The sequence below is a fragment of the Crocuta crocuta genome, unplaced genomic scaffold, assembly GCF_008692635.1.
Source record: "Crocuta crocuta isolate KB4526 unplaced genomic scaffold, BGI_CrCroc_1.0 scaffold51, whole genome shotgun sequence".
NCBI classification, from domain to species: domain Eukaryota; kingdom Metazoa; phylum Chordata; class Mammalia; order Carnivora; family Hyaenidae; genus Crocuta; species Crocuta crocuta.
Window position 1 is genome coordinate 2,756,034 of NW_027527624.1, and position 26,375 is coordinate 2,782,408.

At 48.0% G+C, this 26,375-nt stretch overlaps 2 long non-coding RNA genes across 3 annotated transcripts; both read right to left on the reverse strand.

Moving 5' to 3' along the window:
* Positions 1-1,260: 1,260 nt before the first annotated feature.
* LOC144238374 (uncharacterized) lies at positions 1,261-8,221 on the reverse strand. Its single transcript, XR_013337097.1, has 3 exons — positions 6,780-8,221; positions 2,506-2,696; positions 1,261-2,009 (listed from the first exon to the last, which is right to left on the reverse strand). It is a non-coding gene; the product is annotated as an uncharacterized LOC144238374 (long non-coding RNA).
* A 9-nt stretch (positions 8,222-8,230) lies between these two features.
* Positions 8,231-25,603, reverse strand: LOC144238380 (uncharacterized). 2 transcript variants are annotated; one of them, XR_013337100.1, is made up of 5 exons: positions 25,405-25,603; positions 24,191-24,341; positions 19,470-19,732; positions 13,512-13,579; positions 8,231-8,910 (listed from the first exon to the last, which is right to left on the reverse strand). It is a non-coding gene; the product is annotated as an uncharacterized LOC144238380 (long non-coding RNA). The 2 variants fall into 2 exon arrangements; XR_013337099.1 differs by having other exon boundaries at positions 19,334-19,732.
* Between the last annotated feature and the right edge of the window lie 772 nt (positions 25,604-26,375).

Below are 26,375 nucleotides of genomic sequence, written 5' to 3' on the forward strand. Positions count from 1 at the left end.
AAATAGCAAGATTTCATTCTTTTTAATATTCCATGGTGTGTGTGAGTGTATACACACACACAATATACACACTACTTCTTTATCCATTTGCCAGTCGTTGGACATTTAGACTCTTTTCATAATTAGTGCTGCTGTAAACATTGGGATGCATATGCTCCTTTGAATCAGCATTTTTGTATCCTGTGGATAAATACCTAGTAATGTAATTGCTGGGTCATAGGACAGCTCTAGTTTCAATTTTTTGAGAAACCTCAGAGTGGCTGTACCAGTTTGTATTTCCACCAACAGTGCAAAAGGATTCCCCTCTCTGCATCCTTGCCAATATCTGTTGTTGCCTGAATTTTTAATTTTAGCCATTCTGACAGGTGGGAGGTGGTTTCTCATTACGGTTTTGATTTGTATTTCCTTGATGACGAGTAATGTTGAGCATCTCTTTGTGTCTGTTAGCCACCTGGATGTCTTCTTTTGAAAAGTGTCTGTTCACATCTTTTGCCCATTTCTCACTGGATTACTTGTTTTATGGGTGTTGAGTTTGAGAAGTTCTTTATAGATTTTGGACACTAACCCTTTATCCGATATATCATTGCCAAATATCTTCTCCCATTCTGTCAGTTGCCTTTTAGTTTTGTTGACTGATTGTTAGTTTGGTTTTCATGCTTTTGGCCTCAGCTAAGTTGCGTGCCTCAGAACTTAATCACCAGGTCTTAAAGTGGACTTGGAGACCTCTTAACTGCTCTTTTAGACACGCAGCAGGACTCCCAAGAAGGCAGAGAAGGTAAAAAGTTCAGTGAAATCCAGAAGTCTAAGGCCTTGAAATGTGTGTTTATGTCAGACAGTCTCGTAGCCCCAGAATGAGCCTGATCATAAGATCCTGATCCTACGGCCTACTTCCAGCTTTGCTCACTGTGGAGATTTCAGAGGTAGGCTCTTTGGCCACTGATCTACCCGAAGAACCACCTCTCACCATGGGATCTCACCTGGTCCCCCCGGGAGTCTCTTCCTCTTACCTGTGAATCTCACCTCTGCTTGTGTCCAGAGTGGCTTCGCTCTCCTCAGGGACTGGGAGGTCCCCTGAAGGCAGCTGATGGCTGAGTGCCTGTCGCCTCGAGATGAGAAGAAAGACCAGCTACACTCCATGCATGTTGTTTTCATTTCCGGCCTACAGGGAAATCGGCANACTCTCCTCAGGGACTGGGAGGTCCCCTGAAGGCAGCTGATGCTGAGTGCCTGCCGCCTCGAGATGAGAAGAAAGACCAGCTACACTCCATGCATGTTGTTTTCATTTCCGGCCTACAGGGAAATCGGCAGAAGGCCTCTGCCCTGCTTACCACTCAGGATTCGCTCTGACTTCCCGTACCACAGAAGGCCGCCTCTCTTTCCCGGTTGTCTAGGAAGGACGTGGGCAAAGGAAGGCCTCAACTTGGGTACTACAGCAGCGCCAAGCCAGAACGCAGGTCTCTTCACATAGGCCTTTACATGTCAGCAGCTTCATTTCATTTAATGTTTTATGAGAAGCAGTGCAGATACAGAAGCAGCTGCATTAGCATGTACAGGGAGATCCAGACACCCTTCACCCAGTTTCCCCAACAGTAACATTTTGCAGAACCATAGAAAGGTATCACAATGGTCCATTATAATCAGGATTTCCCTTCCCCGTTTTATATAAGGACAAACCCCCCAGTTAAGATGTGGCTGCTTTAAGCATTTCATATCCACTATTTTAGACAAGCTGTCTGCCGTCCTTCCCTCCCCGGACTTCCTCATCAGCACACCCTGGCTCAGTATCCCCTCTCCTCTCTACGTGAGCAGTCGGCCCGTGGATGGAAGCCCCTCCAGGCGAGCGGCACTGGCCTCCCTTCACATGTCCCAAGAAACCCAGCATCGTGCCTGCCCAAGCGGGTAGGAGAGGTGACCGCGATGGCCAGGGAAGTCTCTGGGTGCAGGAGCGCTGGGTCTGAAGCTGGCCTTGCGGTGTGGCAGAGGGAACATCTTTGTCCTGGCGGATGGCCCTGGATGCAGCACAAGGGCAGGAGTGGAGGTGGAGACGGGGTGGGGCAGGTGTTAAGGCCAAGGTCAGGAGCCGTGTTCTAACTCCCTTATCCTGGCCCCAGACAGCATCTTCCCTGGCCTCTGCTCTACCGTCTCGGGTGCAGAATGGGTATTGCTAAGTAATCCCCTCTCCCCACCCCGCTCATATATGCTGTTGACAGACCAGACTTCTGGGGGGATCTTTCCAAAATACCCAAATATATCCGTCTCCTACTAAAACCTCTCTTTCCCCAAAATACAAATCCCGACTCCAGGGCTTTGTTCTCTGCCCCGCCTGCCTCTAACCTGGTCTCATGCCACTCTTCCCTACTCAGCACAGATCTTGCTCATGATTTCATTTTGTCCCCATTTTATCAGCCCGCCCAATTTAAGAGTATCCTGCCTGGCAGTGAGCAAGGTGACATGTTTCCCTGGTGATACATTGTGCTCAGGAGGAAAGCTGTGATTCCCAGGTACCTGGAGCTTAGGCAGGGGTGTGCTGGCAAACCTCTATCAACCAGCTCTCCACAAGGAAGCAGTCTCGCCTCATAGTGTTGGCTGGTTTTCACGGCCTCTGTGTTCCCACCATGGCTCATTTCAGGCTCCAAGGTGACATCACTGAATGTGGAGCTGGATGGGACGCGTGCTTGGCTCCCGAAAGCGTGTTCCTGCACACCACAGGAAGGACATGTCAATCACCAGTTTTTCGATTAAAAAAAAATGTGTATCTTCATAAGAAAACCCCTAAAGCAAGTAAAAAGATACCTAGGAAGCTTTAAGCCCTTTGTGGAGGGGCAGGGGGAGTTTCTGTGGGAAAATGAAAGAGGTTTTCAAGTGTACAATTTGTTCCTATATTTAGTTTTCCCAGAGCCTCCTTTTCCCTTTCAAATAAGAACAGGATTACAGTTGATTGGCAGCTTGAGACATAAACAGGGTCTCCTACCCTTCGGCGTCCAGACATTTGCTGGTGGGAACTAGTTGCCGAGAGTTCTCAATCCCTCCAGACACGTCAGAAAGGAAAATGAGGGATTCTGGTAAACTCTGATCTCTTGGGGAAACTAAGTTTACTCCGTGACTTGACACTGAGGAGATTTAATAGGCCTCCTGATTAGAAATAAGATAACCTCAAGGATCAACATCAACCACAACATAATTCAGTCGACTTTAATTTACTAAATATTTACTAAATTAAGTTCTTATTTGGATTGAGAAAAACCACAGTATCTTAGTGGGGTTTGCAAAGGAAATGGAAGAATTGTCTTAAGTTGCGTGGAGCCTAGTTGGGGGTAAAAGATGTAAATGTATGAAACAAGTTGATTGTAACAGCCGTAGCCATCGGGCCATCTGCTAACGTGTTGAAGGGGTCCAGGAAGCGAGAGAGCGAGGGTGAGCATTTTCAAAGACAGTGGAGCCAAAGAAAATGCAGATTTATGATTTGTAGTGTGAGCACAGGCCAGTGGAACATAATGACCGAGGAAAATCCAGAAGACAAAAATGAGCAGAATAAGGATGTAAGTAATTCCTCCTTTTCCTCTCATTGTGTCTTTCCCATGACCATCTCTCTCTGAAGTAATCAATGACATTAGTTTACCATTTGCTCAGATCATTCTCGGTTTCAGGCTTCATGTGCCAGCACCCTCCTCCCATCGTGACCTCCTGGGGACCACAGCGGAGGTGCCAGCCAACCTGTTTTTACACTGAGGACACTGCAATTTAGAGAGCAAGTTCTTTAACTTGCTCTAACAGCTTTGCTGTGCAACAGATCATTCCAGAATTCAGTGGCTAAACCAACACTCCTTTATTTAGGTCGTGATTAGGTCATCAGTTTGCGCTGGGCTCAGCTGGGCAGTCTCCCTGCTGGTCTCATTCATGACTTAGTTCAGTTGCATCCAGCTCAACTCTGTTGATCTTGCCTTGGCTTTTTCCTATGTCTTGGACCTCAGGTGAGAAGGCTCAGCTCTGCCCCATGTGACCTCTCGTTCTCCAGTTAGCAGGCCTTGGCTGACCTTGGTAAGGTCTCATGAAAGCAAGTAGGTACAGGCAAGGCCACTCAAGGCTTACATTCAAAACTGGCACACTGTTACGTCTGCCATATTCTACTGGCCAAAGCCAGACCCAATGCCAGCCAGAGCCAAGAGGTGGGGAAGCAGACTCCATATCCTGATGGAAGTTGCCGCAAAGTCGCTCAAGAGGCTGAAGAATTGCGGCCGCTTTTATGATCTAACCACACTTGGCTGAAAAATGACAAAACTACAGGGGACAGAGAATTCATATCCAAGTTTGTCTGAAAGCTTGCTTGTATCACAAAGCTATCCGAAAATCCAAATACTTTCTCTTTACATGGCCGCCCCCGTCATTTACCACCAACTTCATCTGGTTACACACTTCTCGTGTAAACAGACACCTGTGACCCCCCTGAGTCCTTTCTCCAAGTGTCCTTCCACTCAGATTCTTTTGCCTGAAATCACCTTCCTTCCTGTTCAAAATATCTTCATCTTTGACAGCCTGGCTTTGACTTTAATCTCTCTGCAAAGCTGCCTATGGTGGGGACTGCTTACCATCCGCTGGGAATCTGCCCTTTGACAATCTGTCCTTTTTCTTCTTTGACCTTTTATAATAGAGTTCCCCTAAGTTGTAGCTTGTGGTCAATGCTAAGCTACAGAATCCTTCCCCCAGCCTCCCTTGCAACTTAGCGTGTTTGGTAGCTTTAAAAAACACTGAACTTCTTGGGGCGCCTGGGTGGCTTAGTCGGTTAAGCGTCCGACTTTCGCTTAGGTCATGATCTCGCAGTTCGTGGGTTCGAGCCCCGCGTCGGGCTCTGTGCTGACTGCCAGCTCAGAGCCTGGAGCCTGTTTCAGAGTCTGTGACTCCCTCTCTGACCCTCCCCTGCTCACACTGTCTCTCTCTCTCTCTCCTAGAAATAAAAATATTTTTAAAAAAACACAAAAAACAAACACTGAACTTCTTGGAGTGCCTGGTGGCTCAGTTGGATGAGTGTCAAACTCTTGGTTTCAGCTCAGGTCATGATCTCCAGATTTGTGGGCTCGAGCCCCATGCTGGGCGCTGCTCTGACAGCGTGGAGCCTGTTTGGGATTCTCTCCTCTCTCTCTACCCACCCTCTACTCAAAGTAAATAACCCCAAGAAACCAAAAAAATAATAAACATTGCAACTTCTTGGGGCACCTTTGTGGTTCAGTTGGTTGAGCATCCAACTCTTGGTTTTGGCTTAGGTCATGATCACATGGCTTATGACAGCTATAGCTCCATGTCAGGCAGCCTGCTTGGGATGCTCTCTCTCCCTCTCTCTGCCCCTCCCCCACTCACGCTTTTTCTCTCTCAAAATAAACATTAAGAAAATAAAAAAAGTTGCAGCTTCCTGATAACCCCTCCCATAAAAAAGGTGAACTCTAATCCCCGTGAATATGGGCCAGCCATAGTGACTACACTTCCAATAGAATGTGGTAGAAGGGATACCGCATAGCTTGGAAGGCCAGGACATACAAAAGGACACATCTTTACCTGCTGTTTCTCTTGGGACATACACCTTAGGAGGATTAAGTTGACATGAACAAAATCTGACCAACCCAAAGCTGCTGCGCTAAAAAGCCTATGTAAGGAGGCCACATAGAGACAGACAGGCTCCACAGAGACTGTCCTCCAACTGGTTTGTCTTCTCAACCTCAACATGTGGGTGCACCTTCCGATATTCCAGCCACTAGCCCACGCAAAATACACTCCCTCCCTCTCCAGACCCATCAAGGTCTTACTTACTAAGGTATCCGGGTTCAGGCCCAAGGCCCAAGATCTCGTTCTGTCAATCAAGTTCCAGGGTGAACGAGGCTCATTGGGTGTGGATTCCCAAGTGCCGCTTGTGTAACACAGACGGGAAGATCGTGTGCCACAGAGATAAGTTTTCCGTCCCCCCTGCAGTCGAGGGACGGCCCTAAGCTACCTGCCATGGCGACTGTCATTCCCACAAGGGAAACTGGGAGGCACGGGAGGCACGGGTCTGTGTCACTCATGGAAAACAAGAAGGATGACTCAGGATATAGCCGAGAACCCATGGAGAATGATTCCCAGTCAGTGGAGCTGAGTCCCCGTCATGGGACTGGCATCACGGGCCCGGCTGGATTTCAGAAACGTGTGGATGGAAAATGGAAATAATTTGGGCCAGAGGACCATCTGTGGTGGCTTTAAACATAGCCACAAATTCTTTGGCAACCCTCATGGATAGGTGGGGTCTAATTCTCCTCTCCTGACCGAGTAGGACAGGAAGGCTAAGGTTACCACGGAAGTCATATGGGGGTGGGGGGAGTGGGGCACGTGCTTTAGGAGCCGGAAGGGTCCCCGCTGTGCCACCCCCAGCCGTTCACACCTTCCCAACAGCAACCACCAGACATGCAAATGTTGGGCCTGCAGCCGACTCCAGCCCCCAGCCTGCAAGGTGACTCAGCTGACGCAACAGGGACAGATAATGTGCTGCCCCCCTCCCCCACCCCCTTTGAGGAAGTTCTAGCCACGCCAGTAAGCCAAAAAGAGGAATAAACGTAGGAGGAATGGGTGAGATTTAAAACTGTCACTATTTGCAGCTAATGTGATGAAGCACCTGGTTTAACAACTGATCACGTTGGATTTTCTATTAGAATTAATGTGTAGCAAGATCACTAGATAAAGGGTCAAAAATCTTTTAAAAACCAACTGCATTTTTATACAGCAGCAGTGACCAATTATAACTTTAAAAAAAAAAATACCTTTTATGGGGCTCCTGGGTGGCTCAGTCGGTTGAGCATCTGACTTCGGCTTAGGTCATGATCTTGTGGTTCGTGGGTTCGAGCCCCGCGTCGGGCTCTGTGCTGACAGCTCGGAGTCTGGAGCCTGCTTCTGATTCTGTGTCCCCTTCTCTCTGCCACAACTCTTCTCATGCTCTGTCTCTCTGTCTCTCAAAAATAAATAAATGTTAAAAAAAAACTTTTTTGAAAAAAAGGAATACTAGGGGCGCCTGGGTGGCTTAGTCGGTTGAGCGTCCGACTTTTGCTTAGGTCACGATCTCGCGGTTCGTGGGTTCGAGCCCCGAGTCGGGCTCTGTGCTGACTGCCAGCTCAGAGCCTGGAGCCTGTTTCAGAGTCTGTGACTCCCTCTCTCTCTGACCCTCCCCTGCTCACGCTGTCTCTCTCTCTCTCTCTCTCTCTCCTAGAAATAAAAACATTTTTTAAAAAATTTAAAAAAAGAAGAAAAGGAATACTTGTTAAAAATAAAATATATCTTTTACAATGCTATGAAACACATTTACTATCTAAGAGAAAATCTAAAGAAATACGGTGTCCTATGATTACAAAGCCTACATCTCCTTTAGGCTATGCTCGGAGTTCATATGTAAATTGATCCCCTCCCAAAAACATTTGAAATGCAGTGAAACAAAGTCCTGTGCTACAAATAACAGCTAATCATAAAAACAAAAACACGTTGGAGACAGAAGGAAATGGGTTCATAACCCAAGTTCTGTCTTATACAGGTGAGGGAGCTAAAGACTCAGAACTTCTAGTTTCATGGTCCTTCCTCTTATATGAGGCTGAATTGAAAACGCAGCAGGAAGAACTCTAACTTTTAAAATAAAACACATCCCTTCACGTCAAAGAGAGAGTCCCATTTATTGGGAGCAGAGAGCTCCTGCCTGAAATGTTTATTTTGTATTTTAAACCATCTGGCCTTTTGTTGCTCGGTAGAATCATGGATTTTTTAAAAGTAAAGTTCTGCTGCTGTTCAACCAGGCCACGCTACCTAGAATCTTCCATGTGAGAAACATCGGCTGCAAACTGGCTGAAGGCAAGACTGTGTCCCCATGTGATGTCCCGTGGCCATTCAGCCCACTTCTCCTTCCCCTGATTCTGCACCTGTGACTCGGTCATTCAGGCTTCAGCTTCAAATGTCACCTCTCCAGAAACGTGTTTCCTCACCACCAAATGTAGAAGAGCTAGTCTTTACTGTGTCACCGTGCTGTAAGGAGCGCTCGCCACTAAAGAGTATTTTCTTGCTTAATCGCTTATTGAATGTCTTCCGCAAGTAGAAGGTCATCTCTGGAAGAGCAGAAATCTTCCTGGGTTTGTTAGTGTCACTCTGAACCAGGACCAGGGCAGAACATGGTAGGTGCTCAGGAATTAGTTCTTAAATGAAAGAGTGAATTGTAATTTTTAAAGTGGNGCAAAGGGAAAGTGCTAGAGCTTTGGGAAGTGCAGCCCAGGGCACTGAGGGTAAGGGAGAGAGGCAGAGAAGGATGGGAAGCAAGACAAAGCGGCCCCTGCTTCCCCGCGGCCCACCAGGAGAGCCCAGGCGCAGGGCCACGTGGGGTACTCTGCACAAGTTGTATAGGAACTCCTGCCTCAGAGCAGCCGTCCAGGAGAAGAAGAGATATTTCTGGAGCTGGTCCTGTCTCCTGTTTCCCATTGGCTGAAGTTCACTGGGTGGGGAGTCCGTCCCCTCCCATTTCCTTATCAGCTGGTGCCTTTCAAAGCCACGCCGAAGCCACATGCCGCACTGTGGCAGGCTGAAAGATGTCCACATCCTGACCCCCGGGACCTGTGAGGGTTACCTTGTATGGCAAAAGCAGCTTTGCAGACGTGATTACACTGGGGGTTTTGAGATTACTCACGTAGGGCCAGGGGATTCATGTGTCCTTCGGGAAGGCAGGCAGGAGTGCAGACTCTGTAGATGCGGCGACCGAAGCCACAGGTTGTAGTGATGCAGAGAAGGAGCCACAGGTGGAGCCATGCAGGCGACTTTCAGGCACGCAAAGGATTCTGGCTCGGTGCCCTCGTGGGGAGCCAGCCCTCGTGACACCCTGGTCTTGGCCCTGTGGGTCTCATTCCAGACTTCCGACCTCCAGAACTGTGAGAAATAAACTACTGTTTTCAGCTACTGAGGTGGTGGTAACTTGTGACAGCAGCAATAGGAAACCGACACACGCCTTCAAGGGGAGCGTTTCTTCTAAGTCTGTGGCAGGAGGATCCACAGAGCCCCGGCTAAGCTCGGCCACAGAACCGGAGGTACCCACGATGTATACACACAAGGACCCACGACCCACATGACGGCTTAGATCAAGAAGCTTAGGACAGGGGCGCCTGGGTGGCTTAGTCGGTTAAGCGTCCGACTTTCGCTTAGGTCATGATCTCGCGGTTCGTGGGTTCGAGCCCCACGTCGGGCTCTGTGCTGACTGCCAGCTCAGAGCCTGGAGCCTGTTTCAGAGTCTGTGTCTCCCTCTCTCTCTGACCCTCCCCTGCTCACGCTGTCTCTCTCTCTCCTAGAAATAAATAAAAAATATTTAAAAAAAAAAAAGCTGAGGACAGAGAAGATGTGTATTTGTTGATTGTATTAACATTGTCTTTTATTAGAATTCTTTTTTCTTTTAATTTTAGAGAGGGGGGGGAGTGTGAGTGGGGAGAAAGGGGCAGAGGGAGAGAGAGAGAAAATTTTAAAACAGGCTCTATGCTCAGTGCAGAGTCTGGTGTGAGACTCGATCCTATGACCCTGGGATCATGATCTGAGCTGAAATCAATAGTCAAATGCTCAACTGACTGAACCACCCAGGCACCCCAATTATACTTCATTTTTAGTTGTGAATAATTGCCCAGCTCTGAAAAATGTCCCTGGGCCTCTCGGGTGGCATTTATATATGTCACATAACCTATATGCCAATCAGACCATCACAAACACGCCTTCAAATCTGGTAAAAATCCATTCGTACAGACACTATTTTATTCTATGCAGATTTGATATGGAACGTACAGAGAGCATAGTATGTACTAGGTAACTCTAGCGGCTTTGGTGAACACCTACACTTCAAGTAACTACTGCTATTAAGAACTGCTACCAATATGGAGGTAACAGTCGGAGGGTATTGGCTCTGCTCTTGTGGCTACTCAGGGGCCCAGCTCACAGGGGTTCTGCCTTCTTCAACATTTATCTTCCAAGGTTACCCCAGGCACAAACAAAGTTGGCAAAAAGGAAGCAACTGACTGGATAGGATCAAAAGCCTTTTAGCCTCCTTGGCCTGGAAGTGATGTCACGTGGCATTACTTCTTTTTTTTTCTTTAATGTTTTTTATTTCTGAGAAAGAGAGAGAAGGAGAGAGAGACAGAGAGAGACAGCGTGAGCAGGGGAGGGTCAGAGAGAGAGGAAGACACAGAACCTGAAACAGGCTCCAGGTTCTGAGCTGGCTGTCCGCACAGAGCCCGACCCGGGGCTCAAACCCATGAACCGCGGGATCATGACCTGGGCTGAAGTCGGACACTTAACCGATTGAGCCACCCAGGCGCCCCCTGGCATTACTTCTAGGCAAGGGATGCTGGGAAATGCAGTTCCAGGCGCGCAACTACCTTTCCAGTTACACTCTGCATTACATAAGGGGAGAATGAAGCTGGCTGGCTGTCACTTGCCACACTTGCCACAGTCTGTCCTTCTGGCTGAGAGATATTCATAGGGACTCTTTCCCTCAAATATGAAGAACTCTTCTTCCAGCCAGAAAGGATCATTCAAGGGAATTAACTCAAAATCCTATTAGTTACTGCATCCCTCAGGGCAAAACAGATGGGTTGCGGACAAGCGACTGTTCAACTCATACAATTAAAAGAAGTCTAAGATGGGGCACCTGGGTGGCTCGGTTGGTTGAGGGTCGGACTCTTGATTTCAGCCCATGTCATGATCTTGTAGTCATGTGACTGAGCCCGGCACTGCGCTCCAGGCAGGGCCCTCTCCCTCTCTCTGCCCCTCCCCTGCTTGCACATGCACACACACTCTCTCTCTCAAAATGAATAAACATAAAAAAAAAAAGTCAAGGATGGATGACCAGGAAGCTGAGGGGACACAACCCCAACACAAAGTCTCAAGTTCATGCCTGGTGTCCAGAAGTCTGCAGACTTCTTTCACATGAACGATCCACCCAGCGCCCTGACTTCTTGATCTGTTGCCCTAGTGTCCTGTCCTCCTAAATTCTAGCCTCCACGGACTCCTTTCCACTGCATTCCAGTGTGCTCCCTACTAGGAACACCTCTCATCAGGGCCTCCCAACCATGAGGGCACCATTTCCTTCAATGCCTTCACTTCCCTCCTCCCCCAGATTTGAATCTCTGGCCCATCACTATATCATTCAATTATATTCACCCTCAACAACTTCCTATCTCTTCCTCTTCTCCACTTATCCTAAAAAAAACCATCCACAGAAAACCCAATCCTCTAAGTCTGTATAAGAGCAGCTGAATGTTGCCGGAGAAACACCCAAGCACACTCTCGCTTTAAGCTTATGACCACGATTTTCAGAGGCCACCCATCGCATCCACCCTCCCACCCTTCCCTAGTGAAGGGTCTCCCACGGTCTCCTGGGTCCCAAAGCCACTACCTCAAAATTCCTGTTTTTAAACTTCATATCACTATTCCACCCATGCCCCACCTTCTTATTTAATTATGAAAACCCAAGGAGAAGCAGAAAACACTATCTTCTAGCACATCTTCCAATTTATCCCATGTAGTCTTATGGCTTTTGTGTCCTTTAGATGTTGACTTTATCTTCCCTGAGCTCACAGTTTTCATATCCAGTTTCCTACTTGTCTGTGCTTGGACCTGTATTAGGCACATGAAGTATAGTATGTCCAAGAGAGAATTCCTCTCCCAAGAGAGAATTTCCTCTCCCACATCTTTCCTATCTCTACAGGTGTTAGATGTCATTTGTAACTCCTCTCTGTCCCTGACACCTTACATTGGATGCAACATTCCTGCTGGCTGTATGTGCCAGATGTGTTCCAAATCCAATCATTTCTCACCGTCCACCACTGCCAATAGCTCTGACTAGTCCAGTAATCCCTAACTGATCTCCTTGCTTCATGCTGGTCTCCTCATCAATGACCAGAACAATCTTTTCAAGCTGAAAACTAAGAGGCACCTGTGTGGCTCAGTCGGTTAAGCGTTGGGACTCTTGATTTCAGATTTCAGCTGGGGTCATGATCTCACACAGTTCGTGAGATTGAGCCCCGCATTGCGTTTGGTGCTGAGTGTGGAGCCTGCTTGGGATTCTCCCTGCACCCCTCTCTGCCCCTCACCTGCTCACATGTGGTCATATACTTTCTCAAAATAAATAAACTTTAAAAAGAAAGATGAGGGGCACCTGGGTGGCTTAGTTGATTAAGCGTAAGACTTTGGTTCAGGTCATGATCTCACAGTTCATGGGTTCAAGTCCCATGTCGGGCTCTGTGGTGACAGCTCAGAGCCTGGAGCCTGCTTTGCATTCTGTGTCTTTCTCTCTCTCTGTCCCTCCCCTGCTCACACTCTTTCTCTTTCAAAAATAAATTTTTTTAAAAAGATGAATATTGAATGAAGTCATGTTTTGCACAACACCCTTCATTAGTTTTCTACCATCTTTTAAATGTGATGCAGGGCCTGCCGTGCCCTTCGTGATGCCCCACTGCCTTCCTCTCCTCACTCAGTGATCTTCCCTCACTCCAAGCCCCCTGGCTCACACTGCTCTTCTCATTTTAGCCTCTTGTTCTTTGAGCACAAACTAGTTCTCACTTCAGATCATCGCTCGCTCTGCTTCCAGAACTCCGTGTGACTGGCTGTCTTCCCCCACTGAAGTCTGTTCAAAAGTCACATCTCTCAACCCCTCCCGTCTCTTCCAAAGCACTTCCCCTTTCCACTCTGTCCTGTGTTTCTTCACTGCACTTAACCTGTGTCACTTTATGTCAACGGTCCCCATGCTTTTTTTTTAAATTTTTTTTAATGTTTTATTTATTTCTAGGAGAGAGAGAGAGAGAGAGAGAGACACAGCGTGAGCAGGGGAGGGTCAGAGAGAGAGGGAGTCACAGACTGAAACAGACTCCAGGCTCTGAGCTGGCAGTCAGCACAGAGCCCGACGCGGGGCTCGAACCCACGAACCGCGAGGTCATGACCTAAGTGAAAGTCGGACGCTCAACCGACTCAGCCACCCAGGCGCCCCTCAACGGTCCCCGTGCTCTTGTGCTGTTGCCCCTCACACTGACTCTGGGCTTAGCCGTGTGACTTGCTTTGGCCCCTCGGACATTAGAAAATGTGACCCAACCAGAAGCTCGAGACGTGCTTGCACAGTAGGGGATGCCTTCATGGACCTCCAGCTGCCAAATGAGGAAGCCTGAAGCCAGCCTGCTGGCAAGGCCACCTGGGGAACACCGAAGACACATCTGCTGACAACCCCAGCCTAGTCTCACCCAGCATCTGCAAACTGTGCTAGATGCACACGTGACCCAGCAACACCACGTGGATCGGAGACATGCCATTCCGGCTGACCTCTCCCCAACTGCCGATCCACGCAGTCGTGAGCAAATCAAAGTTGTCTGAGGCCGCCAAGTTTGGGGGCGGTTTGTTACACGGCAGCATATGACACACATTTTTATGTTCATATGCATATTTCCTCACGATCCATCAAGTCATCTAAGATTTAAGCTCTAGGAGGACAGGAACATTACCTGCAACACACTGTGGTCCTCCAGCCTGGAACAGCATCTGGCCCAGAGACGTGCACAGGAGACATTCGCTGTTGAATGAATGAACAAACGAACAGTCTCTTGTGAAGAAGCCTCACCTCATTCTATGGCTCCACTAAGATCTCTAAACTAGAGAGATCTGTCTCCCTGGGGTGCCTGGCTGGCTCGTCCATACAGCACGTGACTCTTAATCTCAGGGTTGTAAATTCAAGCCCCACATTGGCTGTAGAGATTACTTAAAATAAAACCTTTAAAAAAAAGAAGGAAAGCTCTGTCTCCTGCCGTCCAGTGGACCACTAGACATGACCAACTGAAATTCAACACCTTCTAAATTGATGGGGATTTTTTTCTCCAAGTCCGTTCCCAAGTTTTCTCCTCTATTTCATATTTTAGTACTGGCACAATGAGGGGTGATAACACTTAATTTTATGGGTCAACTTGGCTAGGTTATGGCGCCCAATTTTTTTTTTTTTTTTTTGGTCAAACACCAGTCTAGATGTCACTATAAAGTTATTTTTTAGATGTGATTAACAGTTATTTTATTTTTTAAAGTTTATTTATTTATTTTAAGAGAGAGCAAATAGGGGAGGGGCAGAGAGAGGGAGAGAAAGAATCCCAAGTAGGCTCTGCACTGCCAGCACCGAGCCCAACACGGGGCTCGAACTCACCAACTGGGAGATCAGGACCTGAGACGAAATCAGAGTTGGTTGCTTCCCCAACTGAGGCATCCAGGTGCCCCTAGATGTGACTACCATTTAAATCAGTGGACTGAGAAAAGCACAATACCCTCCATAGTGTGGGTGGGCCTCATCTAGTCAGTTGAAGGCTTTAAGAGAAAAGACTAAAATCCTTTGAGCAGGAAGGAATTCAGTCTCCAGATTACCTTTGGACTCAAGACTGCAACATTAACTCCCGCCTGAATCTCCAGCCTCCACGTCTATGCAGCAGGTTTCAGACTTGCCTGTGCACATAGGTTCAGGTGCCAATTCCTTAAATCCCACGTCCCCAGCTCTACCACACACACACACACACATACACGCATGCACATGCACGCACACGCACACACACCATTGGTTCTGTTTCTCTGGAGAGCCCTAATACTGGAGTTAGCTTTTTTTTTTTTTTTAATATTTTTATTAATTTCTAGGAGAGAGAGAGAGAGAGAGAGACAGTGTGAGCAGGGGAGGGTCAGAGAGAGGGAGACACAGACTCTGAAATAGGCTCCAGGCTCCGAGCTGGCAGTCAGCACAGAGCCCGACGCGGGGCTCGAACCCACGAACTGTGAGATCATGACCTAAGTGAAAGTCGGATGCTTAACCAACTAAGCCACCCAGGCGCCCCTGGAGTTAGCTTTGACAATCCCCTGACCGTCTTTCCCCAACATCCATTCAGTCACCAAAGCCCTGCTGGTGCAATACACAAAATGCCTCCTGCGTTTCCCTTTCTCTGCCTCCATATTCTCTGTCTTGGTTTAGACTCTCAGCATCTCTCACCTGGACGATTATAGAGTCTGTTAACCAGTCTCTCTGCTCCATCTCCTTCCAATCCACATGCTACTCCACCACCAGGGTTACCTTTCTAAGGATCTGATCGTGACACTTGCCTCCAAAATCTCCCATCATCTAAAGAATGCAGCTCAAACTCCTCAGTGTAACATGAAAGCTCTTTATCAACAAGTTCTAGTCCCCGTTCTGTATCTCTTATTCTTCTCTAAAACCCCAAATTCTAGCTATATTTAGCACCTGTGGATCCCTAAACATGTCATGTTCATTTCATACCTTCATGCTTTTACATATTTTATTCTATTTACTTGCAATGCCTACCAAATTGTTTTGAGAACATTCCAACCTACTCTTCAAGCCCTAACATAGATGTCCTCTTTGCTCATAAGCTGTCCCTGGATGCTTCGTCATAGTGTTTAGACAATGATAAAGATCTTTTCATTAGTCTTATTGTCTTGAAATTAATGTATGTCTGTTTTTCTCAAGACAAGAGGCTCTTTGATGGCAGGACTGTGTATAATAAGAGCTAGTAGATTGTAATAGCAATAATAGTAATTAGATCCCTAAAGGAAAAATAAGAAAAACAGAGAGGGAGGCAAGCCATAAGAGAATACAGAGAACAACTGAGGGCTGCTGGAGGGATTTTCGGTGGGGGGATGGGCTGAATGGGTGTCGGGCATTAAGGAGGGTGATTGTTGGGGTGAGCGCTGGGTGCTATATGTACATGATGAATCACTAAGTTCTACTTCTGAAACCAATGCTACACTATATGGTAACTAACATGGGCTTAAATTAAAAATAAGTAACTAAAAATAATTAGATCCCTAGTCCTGGTCTCCTGTTTAGCTCATAATAGCCACTCAAAAACCATTTGCTGGGCCAGTTTTTTTCTGTTAGATTTTAAGCCCTTTGAAGGCAGAAACCATATTGCTGTTCACCTTTGTATCACTTACAGTGCCTCTCATAGGTTCTTGGATATAGTACAAGGATCAGGTACATAGTACTATGTACACAGTACACAGATTAAGTACCTAGTACATAGGGTCTTACTCAATAGAAGACTGAATTAAAGAAAAGCTTCAGTTCTCTGGAGAACATGGAAAGAGTTCATTTCCTGTTGCTACAATATGTCTGCCATCATTGGATTCCCTCGTTCAGGGTTGTCACAATGATGTTAAGTCAAGCAAGAGTTCGTGGGAAGGAGAAATCGCCGAAGGTCACAGTCTTGAAAATGAAAAACTGTAAGAACTTTTTCTATTTCCTATTTTCTCACAGTCTTCTAGAAAACATTTTTTTTTCTTTTGACAGTTTCAAACCCACAGGAAAGTTGAAAGAACAGTACGATGAACAGCCGGATACCCCTCACATAGATTTGCCAACATCTTGCCACACCCATTTCCCCCATTTCTATTTCTCTTTCTATATATATGTCCCATTATGGCATTTCACCCCCAAATACATACTCGGAAGGAGGACTTTCTCTTACATCACCAGAACACCTTTATCACACCTAAGAAAAGCAATATTAATTCAACAAAATTATCTAGCATAAAATCTGGACTCAGATGTTCCTTATTTTTCCACCAAATGTCTTTGATAGCATTTTTTTTCGACCCAGAATCCAATCAAGTTTTACACATTGATTTGGCTGTTTTAGCTCTTCTTCTCAAACCCTTCCTCTGTTGATATCAAGCACCTGAAGATCCAGGTCAACTGACGTGTAGAATGTAGGACATTGTTTTGTTAGGATTTGATTCAGGTCAAAGGCTTCCAGCAAGATTTGTTGTGTCCCTCCCATGACATCAGGTCAGGGGGCTCATAAGGTCAGATTGTCCCACTTCCGGAGATGCCCAGCTTGATGAGATGCAGATAAGGTAGAGATCTCTCCAATGCAAAGACACACTTTGTAATTAGTAAGTAACCTGTGAGATCATGTAAACGTGTCTTCCTTAGTCTTTTTCCCAGTGGGTAATTGATGATCATTGCCTGAATCACTGTTTACATTGAGAGTTAACAAAATGGTGCTTTTCTAAATCTACAGTTTATACTTATTAACTTATAATACAGAGCCTCCCTCCTGTCCCCTTTGAGTATCATTGTGGAGCCAGAAGATTTTTTTAACTCAATATAATCATTTCCCAGGATGATTTTTTTGATCCTTGAAGTTTCTCAGATTTAGTATGTGGGTTCCCTTTCAAAGCTGGCTTCTGTGTCCTTTTGACATAGTTTTAAATGCTTTTTGAATGTGTTTTGCTTTCTGGCACACAAGATGTTACTAACTTAGACCCAGTATCAGCCAATTCTTTAAGGAACCCCTGTTGTTTTCTGGCAGGAAATGAGCTTTAAGGGAGTTCATTGCCATGGGTGCCACTGAGCCAGGCTCTTTCTGTCCACGTAGCTATAATATCACATCATGACCTTGAACTTGTGGATAGCTCGAGTTCAGATCTTCCCCCAGTCCCACTTTCTTTGACTTTCACTGAAAGCCCTCATTAGTTTCAAGAATGAGGAACACAGCCCGAGATGGTCAGGATCTGGAAGAGGAGGGGGTACAAGGCTTCTCCAGTTCAGACTGGCGTCAGGTGATGTGGCGTGAGCAGGCATGGCGGCCCTGATACTTGGAGAGCGAGGTATATGGGCGTGCGAGTCTTTAAGAAGAGCTCTCAGCGACTGTTGAAAGACTGAGGGTAGTTGGGGCAGGGGGAGGTCCATATAATTTATCAGCCAAATCAAGATACTTCTGGGTGGCTCAGTTGGTTAAGCATCTGACTTTGGCTCAGGTCGTGATCTCACGGTTCGTGTGTTCGAGCCCCGAGTTGGGCTCTGTGCCTGACAGCTCAGAGCCTGGAGCCTGTTTCTGATTCTGTGTCTCCTTCTTCTCTCTGACCCTCCCCTGCTCGCTGTATCTCTCTCTCAGAAATAAAACATTAAAAAAAAGACGCTCTGAAAAAGAAAGCAACATGGCCAGCAAACATATGAAATAATGCTCAATGTCACTCATCATCAGGGAAATACAAATCAAAACCACACTGAGATACCACCTCACATTGCTTAGAGTGGCTAAAATCAACAAATCAGGAGACAATCAATGCTGGCGAGGATGTGGAGAAATGGGCACCCTCTTACACTCTTGGTGGGAATGTAAACAGAGGGGTGGGTGCAGCCCCTCTGGAAAACAGTGTGGAGATTCCTCAAAAACCTAACAATAGAACTCCCCTATGACCCAGCAATAGCACTGCTAGGAATTTACCCAAGGGATACAGGAGTGCTGATGCATAGGGGCACACGTACCCCAATGTTCACAGCAGCACTCTCAACAATAGCCAAATCATGGAAAGAGCCTAAGTGTCCATCAACTGATGAATGGATCAAGAAGATGTGGTTCATCTATACGATGGAATACTACATGGCAATGAGAAACAATGAAATCTGGCCATGTGTAGCAACGTGGATGGAATTGAGGGCGTTATGCTAAGTGAAATAAGTCAGGCAGAGAAAGACAGATACCATATGTTTTCACTCATATGTGGAACAGGAGAAACTTAACAGAGGACCGTAGGGGAGGTGAAGGGGGAAAAACTAGTTAAGGAGAGGGAGAGAGACAAAACCACAAGAGACTCTTAAATACTGAGAATAAACTGAGGGCTGATGGGGGTGGGAGAGAGGGGAAAATGGGTGATAGGCATGGAGAAGGGCACTTGTTGTGATGAGCTCTGGGTGTTATATAGAAACCAACCTGACAATAAACTATATTAAAAAAATAATAATAACCATGCCAGGAGGCACCTGGGTGGCTTAGCTGATTGAGCATCTGACTCCTGATTTGGCTTAGGTCATGATCTCATGATTTATAAGTTCAAGTCCCACATCAGGCTCTGCACGGCCAGCACAGAGCCTGCTTGAGAGTCTCTACCTCTCTCTCTGTTCCTCCGCCACTTGCATGCTTTCTCTCTCAAATAAATAAAACTTGAAAAAATTTTAAAAATAACCATGTCAGACAGCAGGCATTAACCAGCACGGTCTTGGGCTAGCCTGACACATGATTATTCCAGGTGGAATAAAGAAGAGACCAGAATCAAAACTTACTCCATGGGGCACCGGGGTGGCTCAGTCGGTTAAGCATCTGACTCAGGTCATGATCACATGGTTTGTGGGTTTGAGCCCCGCATCGGGCTCTGTGCTGATGGCTAGCTCAGAGCCTGGAGCCTGCTTCAGATTCTGTGTCTCTTTCACCCTCCCCTGCTCACGCTGTCTCTCTCTCTCAGAATAAATTTAAAAAAAAAACGTTAAAAAAAAACTTACTCCAGTGTTTCCTGTCTTTTGGACTGCGGGCGACTTGTAGCTGAGAAGGCAGTTGTAAATGCTGCTTCTCAGGCCGGGGGTGGTGGGCATGTCTGTGTGATGGCTCCTCATCCTGAGAGGAGCAAGCTTAACTTACAAGGCGTGTGGCCAGGGCGCTCTCAGGAGCCCACTGGGGTGGACATTCCTGTAGAAGGAGCCTCTCCACTCCAACTCTGTCACCTCCCTTCCGGACGGGGCAAGAGCAACGTCATCCGCAGGGGAATATGCTCTACAGTACGCCGGATGCCAGCTGTTGGCCAAGGTTCTGCAAGGAATCTGCTTGGCACCAGGGGAAGTGGGGGCTGCAGGAAGCCAGCTGTGGAAGCAGATGCCATCCCTGGGTTCACATGTACCTTCTCCCTAGAGAAAAGAGAATGGCCTTCAGTCTCTGCCAGGCCCTTGTCCAGGCAGCCCGGAGGCAGCCCGGAGGCAGCCCGGAGACAGCCTCCAAATCTGGTTTTGGGGGCAGTTCTGCCTTAGGGCACGGGGAGAGTGCCGGAGCTGCAAACGGGCTACGGAGAAACCAGCAAGTTTCAATGAATTGGCTGCAAATACACAACACTCTGAACTGTGTTAGAGCTTGAAACTCCTTGGATGGTTCAGAAGACTCTTGAGTCTTACAAAGCTTCGGGGCGCCCTGCACACTCCTGGTGGTGAAGTAACACCCAGCTGTGCCCACTCGCTCACGGCCTAAGGGATACATGGGACAAAGCTCGCCCGTGTGCTAGCCCAGCCTAAAGGGTCACCAGGTTTTGTGCCTAACTTCTAATGAACTAAAATTCCTAACAGGTGACAAGCCAGCACCACATTGCGAAGGGATGCCCGTGGGCTGGGACTCCCACAGCTGTTTTCATTCCATTCCACAAATCTGATTCTGGTATTCTCTAGAATACCCCTGGAGCCTGGGAGGCCTGATTTGCAGACCTGGGTTTGAAGGCAATCCCACCCACAGGTTTGCTTTGATGCTGGAAGCCGAGCTGGGGTACCTGGGACTTCAGGGGACTGGTGTTTGGGGTCTACCGCTTTCTTGGTAAAAGCAAACAACAACAGAAAGAAATCGAGGAATTTCAGAAACTCCGTGGCTCAGGGGACTAGTGACTTAGCTTGGAGAGCGGCGCTCAAAGCTCTCCCCTGTCTGATCTGTTTACCCGAAAGCCTCAATCTAGTCTCTACCCCACGTGCAGGCCATCTGCTCCGGCCGGTGCCTCGGAACTCACCCTGGCCTTGCTTTTCCTGCTGCCTGTTCTCTCTGCCCGGGCCACCTCGGGGCCAGGCCCCCTGCTGCTGCCCGCCACGGACCTCAGTGCCCAGCGCCTCCTCCCCTCCCCCCTTCGTCAATGACAAGGAACAGGTTTCTTCCAGCGGCCCTGCCAGGCTCTGTGGAATCCCCTGTCCAGATTATACCTTTCTAAAACACAAGCCAAGCCCTTCACCCTCCTACGGAACCCCCCCAACTCCCCACCACCGCCCATAACCTCAAAGTTCAAACTCCTTAGCAGCACACGCGGGAGGCCCTTCTGAGCAACCACTGGGCGTCCCACTGGGTCCTCTCACTCAGGGCCGCTCGGGGCTTCCTCCCCGAGGCCAGGCTGTCCCTGCTCCTGCCTTCGGGCTGTGCGTACCTCCTAGCTGCCTTCTGCAGCTTCCCTTGCCCAGGACCCAGGCGCCAGGACGGAAATGAACAGCCCCGTTTGTCTTGCTAGAAGCCCACAACCAGTCCTTACTGAATGTTTAATGATCAATAAAAGAAGAAATAAGGGATGAATGATACAGAACTGCAGTGAGACAGAGCCAGGACCATAAAGGGGTAAAAAGACACAAGAGGTTGCAGACCAGGATGGTGGTTCACAACCTGGGGAGCTTCCCGGGTGGAATCTGAACACCCCACCTCTGTACACACACACGGAGGCCAGGGAGAGGCTGGAGAACGGGGCAGACCACTCCAGAGGCTGGGCGGGCAAGTTAAGAAAGCAGGGAACTTAACAGATGAGGCTTGTCTTGGGCAAGAGCTTACACCCACCGGCCAGGATCTTAAGTCTTTAAACAGGCCTTACCTGGGTTCAGTCACATATACCATCCAGATAAGCACCACCACCTTACTCTCTCAAGACTGTGTCCTTGAAACGGCGCGCGCTGTGGGATGAAGTATAAAACAGACATCCCAAGGACGGGGGAGGGGGTGGGGAGCCTGCAGTTGCCCAGGTCCAGCTTGTGGGTCAACCGACAGGCACGGCCTCTCGATGATCTCCTCCAACATAGGACCAGAGCAGTGGCTGGTCTGCTGCCTTGGGTGTGACTGCTAGCCCAGTGGGAAGGGCTTGGAAGTCAACGTCTTGGGGTCATTCTCATCACCTGTGTGTGTGTGCGCACACGTGCAATAGACAGTACCTTTTCAGGATATACTCTTACTGTAGCGTGACCTCAGTTCTGAAGTCTTGAAAACCTCTTTGGTATAGCACCAGGGAGCGATAACCTAACCCAAGTACCCCAGCTGGTATACAGATGGCCACCATCTTGATGCGATGTTTTTCAACTCCAGTAAGCACCTCCCTGACAGACGCTTGTCAAATGTAGACTATTCTAGCTCGGATATTCCAATTCTTTTTTTTTTTAAATATTTTTATTTATTTCTAGGAGAGAGAGAGAGAGACAGCGTGAGCAGGGGAGGGTCAGAGAGAGAGGGAGACACAGACTCTGAAACAGGCTCCAGGCTCTGAGCTGGCAGTCAGCACAGAGCCCGACGCAGGGCTCGAACCCGCGAACCGCGAGATCATGACCTAAGCGAAAGTCAGACGCTTAACCGACTAAGCCACCCAGGCGCCTCGGATATTCCAATTCTTACAAGCACAAGAGTCAACTGCAAAGCAGAAATAACCAGTCCCTTCTATGAGCTGGGCCTTGGAAACTGGGTACCATCTTCCTTTCCATTTCCTACGTGTTTCTATTTTGGTGTACTGTTCCTATTTATCTGGGCTTACATCTCCCAGCTCAGTGACCAGGAAATTAGGGGAAATTAGGAATAAGGACGGGAGGACATGGCAAGAATAGGAAGGTAAAATGGCTTCGGTAAGATTATCAGCACAAAAGCATCTCTCTGCAGGACTAATAAATAATACAACATGTATGCATGGCTCCTTGCATGTGACTAGTCACGGGCCCACTGCAGATTCTAACAGAAAACATTTTAAGGAAAAAATAAAAGCGATACTGGGGCACTGCCATCTCATTCTTAGGCTTAGCCTGATGTTGCCTATGTGGCCCCTGAAGTAAGAATTATTCCTTATTTCTCTCTCCTATTACAGGCTTTCCAGCTACTTTTGGAAGACTAAGGTGAGCAAACTCTTTTAAGAGTCCCTATGTGTAGGGGCGCCTGGGTGGTTCAGTCAGTTGAGCATCGGACTTTGGCTCAGGTCATGAGCTCACGGTTCATGAGTTCGAGCCCCACATCGGCCTCTGTGCTGGCAGCTCAGAGCCGGGAGCCTGCTTCAGATTCTGTGTCTCCCTCTCTCTCTCTGCCCCTCCCCTGCTCACGCTCTGTCCCTGTCTCCCCTCATCCCCCCCCCCACTCAAAAATAAATAAACAACAAAAAAAAAGAGTTCCTATGTGTATTTTGGCTTTCTTTGCTGGGGTTGTGCTATTTTCTAAATGGTCTCTTAGATTTGGTGGCCTCAACTATTTTCTCTCTTCCTATCCCCCACTGCACCACCCCTCCATACATTCCCAATTTACTGGTCTTCCTCAGATATATATTTCAAAGTTTTTAGCTCATTAGTGTTCATCATTCTGTTCTCGATATACAGAAATGCAAAATTCAGAAGAGAATCCTGAACAGTGAGGCTACCCAAATGGGTTTAAACATGGCAATTTCTTGCAACTAGGGGACAAGATTTACTGTAATCATAAGTATTATTTTTATGTAATCTTAGCAATAAATTACTGAAACATCACAAAGACAATTAGACAAAAAAAAAAAACTCACCTAGTAGCACCTATTTATGTGTCTATGTGTCTACTTCTGTGACATTGTCAGCAATTATTCGAGGTCAGAGGTGAAAAGGCCAGATTAGGGCAATCAGGCCAGGTTTTTATGCAAAAACAGTTTTGTGTAGCATTTTTGTGTATTAATCTTAAGAGAGAAGAAAAAGATTTCACATAGCCACAGGTAGGCATCATAAGGTATAAGAGATGATCTCTCTTTTTTTTTAAATTTATTTTGAGAGAGACAGAGAGAACGTGAGCAGGGGAGGGGCAGAGAGAGAGAGAAAGGGACAGAGGGAGACTCCCAAGCAGGCTCCACACCGATCAGCAAGGAGCCCGGCAAGGGGCTGGAACTCATGAACCCAGAGATCATGACCTGAGCCGAAGTCAGACACTTAGTAACTGACTGAGCCACCCAGGCCCCTGCCCGATAGCTCTTAAACAGAGATAGTAAGTGTTGCAAACCACATAGAGAAACTGACGTTTAGCTTTGATGTGTCTTGTCCACATCTTTTACTACTTCCTCAGATCCTCACGGCAATAGTTAGAATTCAGGGGGAGAAGAAGGAATGTGAAGAATCTTGCCAATGTGTTTCCGGGAGCACATCCCCTCTGGACAATGAGGATGACCTGGGTCGGCTTCTGCTCGGCCCTGCATTCTCCCTTCCAGCTGCGGAGCCTACTGAAAATTGTAGACTATCCTACCCCAGGGGGCTGTGGTCAACAAAGGCCACACTACCTCACAGAGCATCATCTGTCTTGCAGAAGCTTCTGCAGCAGGGCCAAGTGAGAGAACCAGCGTGCTGGAAAAGACAGTCTTTCTTTTGCGGAAAAAATACCTGAGTTGTTTCCACGGTGTTTTGTGGCCGCTTCCTACCGGCTTTTCAGGTTCTCTACAAACGCAAGTCGGATGCACCAGTGATCCTGCATCGTCTTCGGGAAAACCCCAAACTTTCCAGCACTAGTGGCTCATCAAGGTCTCAGTGGACGCTGCAAATACACACAAGGAACTGTGCACCCCCATCTGTAACGGCACACCTTCTCTCATGCTGGTCTCCCAACAGAAATTATTGCCTCCCCCCCTCCCCCCACCACCTTATTTCCGTCCTCCTCACAATTCAGGGGAGATGTCATTATTACAAAGAGCCTCCTGAAACCTGATTTTTCCACTCTTTCCCTAATTTGGGGTAGTTTCATTTAAATTAAGACTCTCAGCACTGAGCAATTATATCCATCACAGCGGTTATCACATTGTAATTAGCCCTTCCTTGGCCTGTGAACTTCCCCATAGTAGTAGCTGCTGAGCCTAGCAAAGCATTTGGGCACATAGTAGGTGTTCAACAAACCCTTGTGTGAACTCTAGGAAAATACCCTCTTGAGGTATGTAATATATACGGCCAAGCGCACACATGTGTAATGTACGGATCAATGATTTTTCACATATGTATACAGAGATATAAACATATAATGACGGCCCAGGTGAGCATTCCCGAGCCTTCCCCAGAGGCTCCCTTGAAACAACAGGCTTTAATTGCTCTGGGAATGAGCTCCATCCATCTTGTGAAAGTGGGCTGGTTGCCAGGATGAACCCCAAGAAGATAGAAGAAGCCCTAATTCACTGCAGGTAGAATGCCCCGAGGGGAGGGAAGGGGTATTTTTATTCTACAGAAAAGAACAGGGGGGATTAAAGAATAGAACATTTTAGGGGCGCCTGGGTTGCTTAGTTAGGCGTCCGACTTTGGTTAGGTCATGATCTCGCGGTTGTGGGTTCGAGCCCCGCGTCGGGCTCTGTGCTGACTGCCAGCTCAGAGCCTGGAGCTTATTTTGGTCTGTGACTCCCTCTCTCTTTGACCCTCCCCTGTTCACGCTCTCTCTCTCTCTCTCTCTCCTAGAAATAAAAAATAAAAAATAAATTAAAAAAATAGAACATTTTAAAAAATGCAAACGGTGAAAAGTGAGCATAACAATTACACTGCTTGCGTCCGCTCGCCCCAACCCAGAAATACCGGGGCCAGGCCCGTGCGGGCGGTGTCACCCCTCACAGCCGCCTTACCCGTGTCCCGATGGCGGTTGTGACACGGAGACCAGAGTGACTCAGAGGTAACCGTAGTCAAGGCTTGCCAAGCCTTACGTGACACGCGCAAAGCGTCCCTTCTCCGCCTGGGTCCTGGCTCCTCACCTGTACCTCCCACAGCCCAACGTGCAATTTTGGAGGCAGCTGACTTGGCTTAAGTCGGAGAGGGGAGGGCCCTCCCCCGACGCTGCGGCCTGTCGCTCCTTCATTGACCCAAATGTTTTTTTTTTTTTTCTTCCTTCCTTTCTCAGCCCAACATTTCCAGCATCTCGTTATTCCCAGAAGAGTAAAGACCTCCGCTGAGGTTGCCCAGGCGGTGCCCGCCAAGGCCTGGGCTGCCATCCGCGGCCCGCGGAAGGGGCGCCCCGTGACGCCCTCCGAGGCAGGCGGAGGGCCGAGCGGCGGCCCCNCACTTTCGGGGCCACCTTTCTCGAACAGGTAGACACACACTTCAGGTTTCCTCCAGAAGCGCTTCGCAACAGACACTTGTCATCCCTCGTGTGTGTATGCAGCTTGGCCTGGGGGGTGGTCGGCTGACCCGCGAGCATCCGCATCTGCAGGTGTACCCAGCGTGCCCCGAAACTTTGGCTTTTGCTTTCGAAAACTCACGCGTTTTCACCTGCTTGCCAAAACCATGCCAGTGCAAACGCGCTTGAACTTGTATTCGCTCTTGCACCCCGAGCAGGCGTCTGGACCAGCCCGGGTACGCGCTCAAGACCGCACCGCCTTCGGCAGCCACCGGAGATGGGCACTGAATGATTTGTTTTTCCATTCCCTGGAGGGTTGGGTTTACTCTCTTAACTCCCTGATGAGAAAACAGGAGGCAAACAGGTGGATTATGTACATCACCCGCTGCCCGCCCCCTCCCCCCCCAGGTGTGCCAGTGTGGAAAACAGCCGTATTTTCAGGTGAAGTACAGACAGAATACACAGGAATGTTCTCTGAAAAGC